Raw genomic sequence first — 9,882 nt, 5'->3', positions numbered from 1 at the left:
TGATAATAAATCCACAACGTCCACGGATCACTCTATAGATAGACAGAGAGATACTTTATTGATCCCACAAGAGAAATTATTGTGTTATAGCAGGAGGATCAAAAGAATAAAGAATTAAAATTTTATATAAATACAACAATGATTAAAACAAAAAATCTCCAAAGAAAATAAAAATCAGGTTAAGTTAAAGGAAACGTAAAAGCACGACTGAGAGCAATTTCAGAACAAACAAGAAGCACTCAGACTGCAAACCTCTACCATGGCCTTCAATCTATGGCCAGTATTTACTTTTAAGGGAATAGTGTCACCTAAGTGGTGAACAGTAAGAGGATAAACAAGTTTTAGTAAAAACAAAGGTAGCATTATGTAAAACAGGAACTGATTTGTTTGGAAGATGTTCAGGAGCACTAAGAAATAAACCAGGTGAAAACCCACAGGCGCTCATTTAAGCACACCTGTTCTTTGATGGAATGTTATCGCTTTCTGCCAATCACTCTGTGGCCAAGTACCTTATACAGGCACTTAATTTCAGTCTTACACCATTTGGCAAAGGCCTAGTGCTGTCACTTTACACAGCCTGATTGACACGCACACACATTCTGAATTCACCTCTTCAAAATGAGGAAACTACATGTTTTTATAAACCTGCTGCAGAGTTGAGACTTACAGACTTTCAGACTTCATGTGGCCTTCATATTAGCTCAAGAACAGTGCATAGAGAGCTTCAACAACAACACTCAAGACAGAGCTCATGATTTCTTATCACTGCAGTCAGCCTCTCTGATACTCTAACTAGGGTCTCTGGACTGTCCCTCTGTCTGATTTTAAAACTTGAGGCGAGGTTTGCTATGATTCTGTGATTTTTATTCATTTATTTCATTTTTATGATTTTATTCTGCCGAAAACACATTTTTATAGATTATCTTTCTAGCTTTCTGGTTTTTTTTTTTTTGAATATGCAGCCATTTGCATCTCTGGAAGTATGTATGTATGTATGTTGGAATGAATGTCTGACTGCGTGGTGAAATATGTGTAGTTATCTTTAATGTGTGGCTTTTATTTAAACTGTGAATAACTGTAACTCTGTGTTTTGAAGAGTGCTATACAAATAAAGCTATTATTATTTGTGATTGTTGATAGATCCATCTGTGTTTAGAGTTACTATATCTATATCATATGTAGAGATTGTTTTGCTGGCAGTCAGATGCAAGGAGCAGACAGTCGGTGGGGGCCTCAAAGGTGGTGTTTTTCACATATAAAACGAATATACTGTTCAAAGGAATTGAATGAAAACTTTTTAATCAGACTATACTGTCAAGTCGATGAAACTTCTGGGATATTGATCTGGTCAGTTAAGTAGCCAAAGAGGTTGTTAATCAATTTTAGCTGCTTTGGTTTTTGTTGGAGAATGAATCAGCTTGCTTGGCTGTTGATAGAGAATAGAGCTGAAGTATTCTAGGAACTATGAGAAGCACAAGGAAACTACAGACTGGAACTGAACCACAAACTTTCCAGTTAGTAAGTGACCTGCTCCACCACATGAGCTACAGGAACCCCTTGTCATTGTCGTGAATGTCATGGAGAGAGTGCATTTCAACTGAGAATTTTGTTGGTGTATCATACTCTTTTTGCTCATTTGACCAATTCTATCAACTATTATGAGTGATTAAAAAAGCAAGGGACTGGTGTACCCTGCCCGGAAAAGGGTTACCTGGGCTCCACCCTGGAGCCGTCCTGGGGAGGGAGCGTGGCAGAGAGCACCTGGTGGTTGGGCCTTAGTCCATGAAGCCAAGCAATGCGCAGCCCTAACAAGCTACATGAGCCTGCCCTCGCGAGGGCCCACTACCCATAGGAGGCACCGTAGGGGTTGGATTATTGTGTATTGATTGGTGGTCAAGAGTGGGGGCTTTGGTGGACCTATCCTTGCCTGTTGAGGCTGGCTGTTGGGACATGGAACCTGTGTTGAGGAAGGAGCCTGAGCTAGTGCTTGAGGTTGAGAGATAGATACTAACTAGATATGGTCGGACTTACAGTTTGGGCTCTGTCTCCTGGAGAGAAGCTGGACTCCAGTCTGGAGTTTCCCTTGGTGAGAACGGCAGTTCAGAGTACCCGGTCTTCTTGGAATCATTTGGTGGGGTGCTCGAGGGTGCTCCATCTAATGACTCTGTTGTCTTACTGAGCTTCAAAACTTACATGTGCAATGACACAGAATGATGATCTGCTCCTGAGTCACTGACAAGAAAATCCTCTCAAATGATTTGTTGCTCTCATGGTCTTACACTTTCCTAACAAATAAAACAACAAAAAGTTTTATCTCCCAGCAGGGAATTGAACCCTGGTGTCTCACATGCAACTCTAGCATCATGAACAGCTGCAGTACTAAATTTAACCACAACAGTGGACACTTTGAGAGGCTGTTTCATTTATATACACCTTTGTGTGTCAGGTTAGACATCAGACAGCGCTCCTTTGTGGTCAGAGAGGGTATTACATCCATACTAAAAAGAGCAACCATAGATAATTTAAGGATTAAGAAATCTGGGTTTGTTCAAAATCACTACCCTTTCAGCTTGTTCGTGGCCAAAAGTGTCCACCAACAGATTAAGTCTGTAATTTTTATTATTTTTATGTTTTTTTGCCATTTTTTCTGCATAAAGCTTTTAACTAACTTCAGTTCTTTTCATAAATATAATTTTATATATTTGCAGTGCTACTGGAATTTCTTGTATTATTAATAGTAGAGTCTGGGACATGTAATTGATTCACATCAACACTGATTATAATTCTTTGTTATTTTTGTGCAGGGAGAGCAAAATCATAAAAACTCCCTCTCAGCTTGTTCGTAGCCAAAAATTGCCACCCCTGGTTTACGTTTACAAAATGCTATAAAATTAATATATATTTAAGAAAATTCCACTTTCATTGATTTGTTTTTTTTAATTGGCATCAGTGCTATTCATGAAAATCAAAATTTCATTCAAATTCAGAATTTTAACCCTTTAAATACCAGTTAGATCACAGAATCCTAAGAACTCATTAATGGAAAAAATCCCAATTTTTTTCCAAATAATACATGCCATCTGGTTTATTTCCTAACCATGATGGAGGTTAGATGCATAGCAATAATTAACCGTATCAATGATTATATATGCATCATTATTTTTTTGTGCAGTGACAGAAAAACAAAAAAACTCTCTCTCAGCTTGTTCGTGGCCAAAAATGGCCACCTCCTGTTTACGTTCACAATATGCTATAAAATTAATATATATTAAAACATTCTTCTACTTTCATTGACTTGATTTTTTAAATTAGCACCAGTCCTAGTTATGAAAACCAAAATATAATTCAAATTCAGAAATTATACCCTTTGAATACCAGTCAGATTATGTATTATTTCTACGTTTTGGGGGAAAAATAGGAAGTTCACATTTTTTTTCATCATATGAATGATTAAACCTAATATTTTTTTAATCATCATTGCAGGTCAGTACCAGTACCAGTAACAATGCTTTATTTTTACTTTACTTTATTATTATTATTATTATTATTATTATTATTATTATTATTAGTTGGGATGAATGGCCAAAAAGAAAATCACACATGGTGTGTTAGTAGCCAGAAAGGCAATTTAATAACCAAATAACCATTGAAATGACCACTAAAATGATCAAAATTTATAGTTCAGTGTGTATGCTCCTATGTGCGTCCTCATTAGCAGCAAGATGTGCTAACCACAGCAGTGTGGTTTTTGTAGGCACACTTTCCACATGTGGTGCAAGGGGCTGCTGTTCCAGTCCTGGAGGTGCGCCTTTTGCACCTTCTTCTCATTTTGTTGGTGGGGTGTGGGTCACACTGTGGTTCAGTCTACTGTATCTTGAGATCAATGGCAGAAGTGGCTGAGAATCAGGGACAAGGCTGTCTTGCAGTTGTTGAGGTCACCAGCATGTGCCCCGGCTCTTCCAGGATCACTCTTCATTTGTGGGTTTTAGAGGACACCCCCACTTCAGTGAAGTTGTTTCCGACAGGACAAAGGCATCGTATCCCAAGACATCCAGGAGATTGGAGAAAAGAGCCAGCAGCCATCAGTTAGTTTTCTTTCAACAATTCGAGGTGCCAAGATCCTCTCTAAGTTATCTAAGCTGTATTTGTGCCTATTGTAGTCCAGGATTGCTTCCTCTATTCCCCATCACTGACTGCTGGTTCCCTGTGTGTTGGTGTCAAAAGAAGCACATTCTTCCGTTGCTTTGGCATGTGGGATATTGCCGTGGTAGTTTTGGTGAAACCAAAGACAGACAAAATCTTCCTCTGGGTTGTTTCCCCTGTGGCAGTTTTCATCTGAGGAGTTCCTCTGCCAAGGTGACCGAAGTAAAGATGTTGTCCTTGGAGCTCCTCTGTCAGTTGGAGCCTGAACCCCTTTCCCTTTTTTTACTTCCCGAGAACTTCCAGTGTTGTCATCCAACATGCTATGTATTTCTTTATTCTGGTGTAGGCTTACATTTCCACTTCATCTATGATCCTCCAATCTTCACACCTTTGCCTCCCGTGCAGGTTTGTAAGGGTGCACAGCAGCTAAAAGATCTCCTTTGTTATAAAAAAGTCAGAAGTAGATTTCAGGCTGCTAATGCAGGGAACTGCATACAGGGTGAGCCCTGGTTTGATACCAGTGGGTACTGGATTATAGAGCAGTCTCTCTTCAGTAGTGGGATCCACATGGTTTTCCCTTCATGAGGGATCCACTCAGTCACCGGCTCCTCGGTCTCAGAAAATGCTCCTACTTTCTTTTCCATCAGCTGCTCGGCCTCCACCTCCGTGCCCCCCAACCCCAATTCTCCCCCAAAGAAGAGGATTCAGGCACTAGCTAATACTCATCATCAGTGGCGTCCCCTCATCTTCGGGAGAGGAAGTTTCTTAATCTTGGCAGGTGTCTTTTCTTCAAGGGCAGAGGACTGCTTGCTGTCCTTGCTCTCTGACCAGATCATACAGATAGTGTTTGAAGCTGTTACGGCCCTGGGCCTTGGAGAGAGTGAGACTACCCTTTTGTGTTTATGCAAATCTAAGTGTGCTAGGACTTGTGGATGACTGGCTGCTGGGAGTCCTGTGCCAGCCGTCTTTTATGCAGATCACAGTGTGCCAGACCTCGCGGACGATTGGCTGCCTGGAGATCCCATGACACTCCAAGACCAATTGACTGGCTGATTGACTGCACCTGGGAGTATAAAAAGGCTGAAGATTCTTCATACTGTGGGGAACTGCTGCTCTGAAGTGAACATGCAGTGTCTGCCTAGCATTTGAACTGTGTTTGTAAACTCATATATATAGTTGACTTTAGTTTTATTAGAGTCTTGTGTTTGCTGACTTGCCTTAGTTAACCCTTAGCTTTTATTTTGTGTGCTGCCAGCTTACCTTAGTTTAACCCTTAGTTTTTATTCTTGCCTGTTCTTTTCATTGTGTATTAATTATTTGCCCGATGGTCTGTTGAACAGCCCCGTTGGTTTTCAGTTTAATGTTTGCAATAAAACCCCTTATTTACTCTGATTTCGTAAGAGGGCTTGTGTATCGTCTTGATGCATTCTCAATCATCCAGGAAAGTAAATCTCCAAAAGTTGAATCTGTTCATCTGGACGTAACGTTTTGTGGGAGAAATGTTTCGTCACTCATCCAAGTGACTTCTTCCGCTGAGACTGAAGAAGTCACTTGGATGAGTGACGAAACGTTTCTCCCACAAAACGCTACGTCCAGATGAACAGATTCAACTTGTGGAGAGGGCTTGTGTATTTTCCTCCCCACCTGTCGCCTAGCAGAGGGGGTCGTAACATAAGTGGGGGCTCGTCCGGGATCCCCTTTTCCCCATAAGGAGGATTCCCATTTGTGAAAGAGAGAACGTGTGTTTTGCTCCATTTTGGGGTTTTTTCTTCTGCCCTCTTCCCTGTTTTAGCGTCATGTCGGCTCCATTTTGTTTAGAGGATTTCTTAAAAGCCCCATCTGTTGTGCTCCTTGAGAGCTGCCGCAAATGCGAATTGCTGCAAATTGCAGAACACCTTAAGCTACAGGTCTCTAAAACATTCCGTAAGAGTGACCTGAAGAAGCGTGTAGTAGAAAAGTTGGTGGAGGCTGGTCTAATGCAAGTCCCTGATCTGCCTGAAGTGCCTGTGGTCTCTGGTGAGCCTAGTCAAACTTCCTCACTTGAGGGGGACCATAAAGATGGTACGGGTCATGACAGTGTGGGAGATAAGCGGGGGAAGATGCCGTGCACGCTCCCTCACTATGATCCCCTTTCCTCTGGAAGTTCAGAAGCATGGGACGGGGCCCGGCTAAAGGTGCGCTTGGCACGGCTCCAGTTGGAGGCCAAGGAGAAGGCTCAAGTCAAGCGAGCTCAATTAGAGCTTGAGATCAGAAGGCTGGAAATGGAGGCAGATAAAACAGTGAGGCTGCGTAAGCAGGAGCTGGAGTCTCAGCCACGAGCCTCATCTGTCTCTGCTGATTGTCCAGGTACTGCCCCCATGTCTACTACTCCTTATGACATTAGTAAGTGAATTTCTTTAGTGCCTGCTTTTAAAGAGGCTGAGGTGGATTCTTATTTTGCAGCATTTGAGCGCATTGCGGGTGCTTTGCAGTGGCCTAGTGAGATCTGGCCCCTTTTATTACAGTGTAAACTGACTGGAAAAGCCCAAGAGGTGGTAGCTGCGCTTCCGTTAAAAGACAGTTTGGAGTATTCTTGTGTTAAATCGGCTGTGTTGCAAGCATATGAATTGGTTCCAGAAGCATACAGGCAGAAATTTCGGCTACAGAGGAAACTTCCCTCCCAAACGTATGTGGAGTTTGCCAGGGAAAAAGGCATCCTTTTTGACAAGTGGTCCGCTGCGTTAAAAGCCCATGATTACGCTTCACTGCGTGAATTGATGTTGCTGGAGGACAGGAGTGCTATACTTGAATGAGCAGAAGGTAACCACTTTAGCGACTGCAAGTGTTCTGCAGATGAGTATGTGCTTACTCATAAGTCCTCGTTTTTGATTAATGAGAAGTCACAGCATAGTGCCGCGCAGCAGGCTCGCACTGCTAAAACCTTAGGTTCTAAAGAGAGTCATGAATGTTTCTACTGTCATAAACTGGGACATGTCATTGCGGACTGTTTGGCCCTGAAACGCAAAACAGTGAATTCTCAGCAACCCAAAGGTGTTGCCTTTGTGAAAGCAGCGTCCCATCCTGAGGTGCTTGATTGTGGTGGTAAGGTACCAGACCCTTGTTTTGACCCATTTATCTTTGATGGTTTTGTATCCCTAACTGATAAATCCACTGATCTAAAATCGGTGCGCATACTGAGAGACACTGGAGGGTCTCAGACCTTAATCCTTTCTAGTGCTTTACCTTTCTCAGCAGACAGTGCATGCGGATTTAATGTTGTGCTGCGTGGAATAGAGATGGGTTATGCTCCCCGACCTGTTCACCAGGTCTATACCAAATCAGAACTCGTTACGGGATTTTTTCCCCTTCGCGGTATGTCTGACCTTACCCATAGAGGGGGTGGCCATGTTGCTAGGAAATGATATTGCGGGCGGATTAGTGCGTCCTAGTCTGGAGGTGCTGGGTAAGCCCCTCAGTTATGATGCCCCAGATATTTCTGTGACCCCAAAGCTGTACCCAGCCTGTGTGGTTACTCGTGCCCAAGCCCGTAAAGATGGTGACGTTACCCTCGCTGATTCTGTGTTGATGACCTCATTTTCTGGGGAGGGTGCTGCGTTACCTGACGAAAACAATGTTTTGTCTTCCCCAGACTTGGTAAACCCTGAGGAGCCTGTTCCATCTGTAAAAGATATACCCCTGCCTTTAACCAGAGAAAATCTGTTGGCGGCCCAGTTGGCTGATGAATCATCGCAGCGATGTTTTAAGCATGTGGTAAGTGCTGAGCAAGCTAAGAATGAGCAACAAGCCTATTTCATAGAACATGTGCTAATGCGTCAATGGTTTCCATTGGGTGCTAGAAGTGTGGGCTGGCGTAAGGTTAAGCAGATTGTCATTCCCATGCTGTATCGGTCCAAGATCCTGGCGCCTGCTCATGAAAGCCAGTGGTCAGGACATTTAGGCATCACAAAAACGTATCAGTTACTATTAAAACACTTCTTCTGGCCTGGCATGAAACATGATGTGGCAGCTTTCTGCCGTAGTTGCCATGTGTGTCAACTTGCGGGTAAACCAAATCAAGTTATACCCCCTGCACCATTATGTCCCATCCCAGTAGTCGATCAACTATTTGATCACGTCATAGTAGACTGCGTAGGTCCACTACCAAGAACAAAGTCGAGAAACCAATATTTACTCACCATTATGAGTAAATATTGGTTAGTATGCTAAGTATGAGGGGCCTTATGAGGTACACGAAAGAGTAGGAGAAACTGATTACATAATCGGCACGCCAAATCGAAGACGCAAAACCCGTGTTTGCCATATAAACATGTTAAAGTTATACCATTCCCGACCCCAACCAAAACTCACTGGGAGCTGTGCTCCTGTGGCCGTCTTCAGTCACTCAGAGGTAGAAAGCACAGACGAGGCTGATGGTTTAAAACTGAACTACTCCAGTTGTTCTAGGCCCCGCTTGTCTAACTCTGAACTGTTAAAATCATTCCGGAGTCAGCTTGATCACCTGTCTTCCGAGCAACAAGAAGATGTAGCTAGTTTGGTCCATGAGTACCCCTGTTTATTTGGCGATGTGCCAACACGGACTACAGTGCTAAAACATGACATAGATGTTCAAAATGCAAAGCCCATCAAACAACACCCTTATCGCGTAAATCCCACCAAACGTTTGTTGATGAAGCAGGAAACTGAGTACCTACTACAACACGGTTTGGCAGAGCCCAGTCAGAGCCCCTGGAGCTCACCATGCTTGTTAGAAGCGAAGCCAGATGGTTCACCTCGTTTTATCACTGACTTCCGTAAAGTAAACGCCGTTACTGTCCCTGACTCTTACCCACTTCCTAGAATTGAGGTTTGCGTGGACAGTATTGGAACGGCCCAATATGTGACTAAATTAGACCTTCTCAAAGGCTATTGGCAAGTCCCCTTAACCAAGCGTGCATCTACCATTTCAGCTTTTGTAACGCCTGGCACCTTTTTGCAGTACACTGTCATGGCATTTGGGATGTGTAATGCACCCGCGACATTCCAGAGATTGGTGAATAAGGTCCTCTATGGCCTTTCCAACTGTAGTGCTTACCTAGATGATCTGGTAATATACACTAAAACATGGTCGGACCATTTGTACACACTGCGCCAAGTATTCCACCATTTAGCTCAGGCTTCTTTAACCCACAATCTAGCTAAATGTGAATTTGCTAAGGCCACAGTGACGTACTTGGGCAGAGAGGTGGGACGCGGGCAGGTGCGACCTCTTAAAGCCAAGGTTGCAGTGATTATGGAGTATCCCATGCCTACCACCCGGCCGGAATTGCGCAGATTCTTGGGAATGGTGGGTTATTACAGGAACTTCTGCAAAAACTTCTCCTCCATAGTCCAGCCGTTGACCAACCTGCTAAGCCCTAAGGTTGATTTCCTATGGTCTGATGAGTGTCAGGATGCCTTTGAAAGTGCAAAAGCCCTCCTATGCCACACTCCCGTGTTAACTGCACCCGACTTGACGCGTCCATTCAAGTTAGAGGTTGATGCCAGTGTTGTTGGGGCTGGGGCAGTACTGTTGCAAGAAGACTTGCAGGGATTGGACCACCCCATTTCTTTCTTCTCCCGCAAGTTTAACAAGCATCAGGTAAGTTACTCCGTCATTGAAAAGGAGACATTGGCCCTGTTGCTAGCTCTTCAGCACTTCCATGTGTACTTGGGGTCTGGCACATTACCCGTTGTAGTGTACACTGATCATAATCCACTTGT

This window comes from Oreochromis aureus, linkage group 17, assembly GCF_013358895.1.
Source record: "Oreochromis aureus strain Israel breed Guangdong linkage group 17, ZZ_aureus, whole genome shotgun sequence".
NCBI lineage: Eukaryota > Metazoa > Chordata > Actinopteri > Cichliformes > Cichlidae > Oreochromis > Oreochromis aureus.
The sequence above is the reverse complement of the archived record's forward strand: the minus strand, read 5'-3'. Positions refer to the sequence as shown.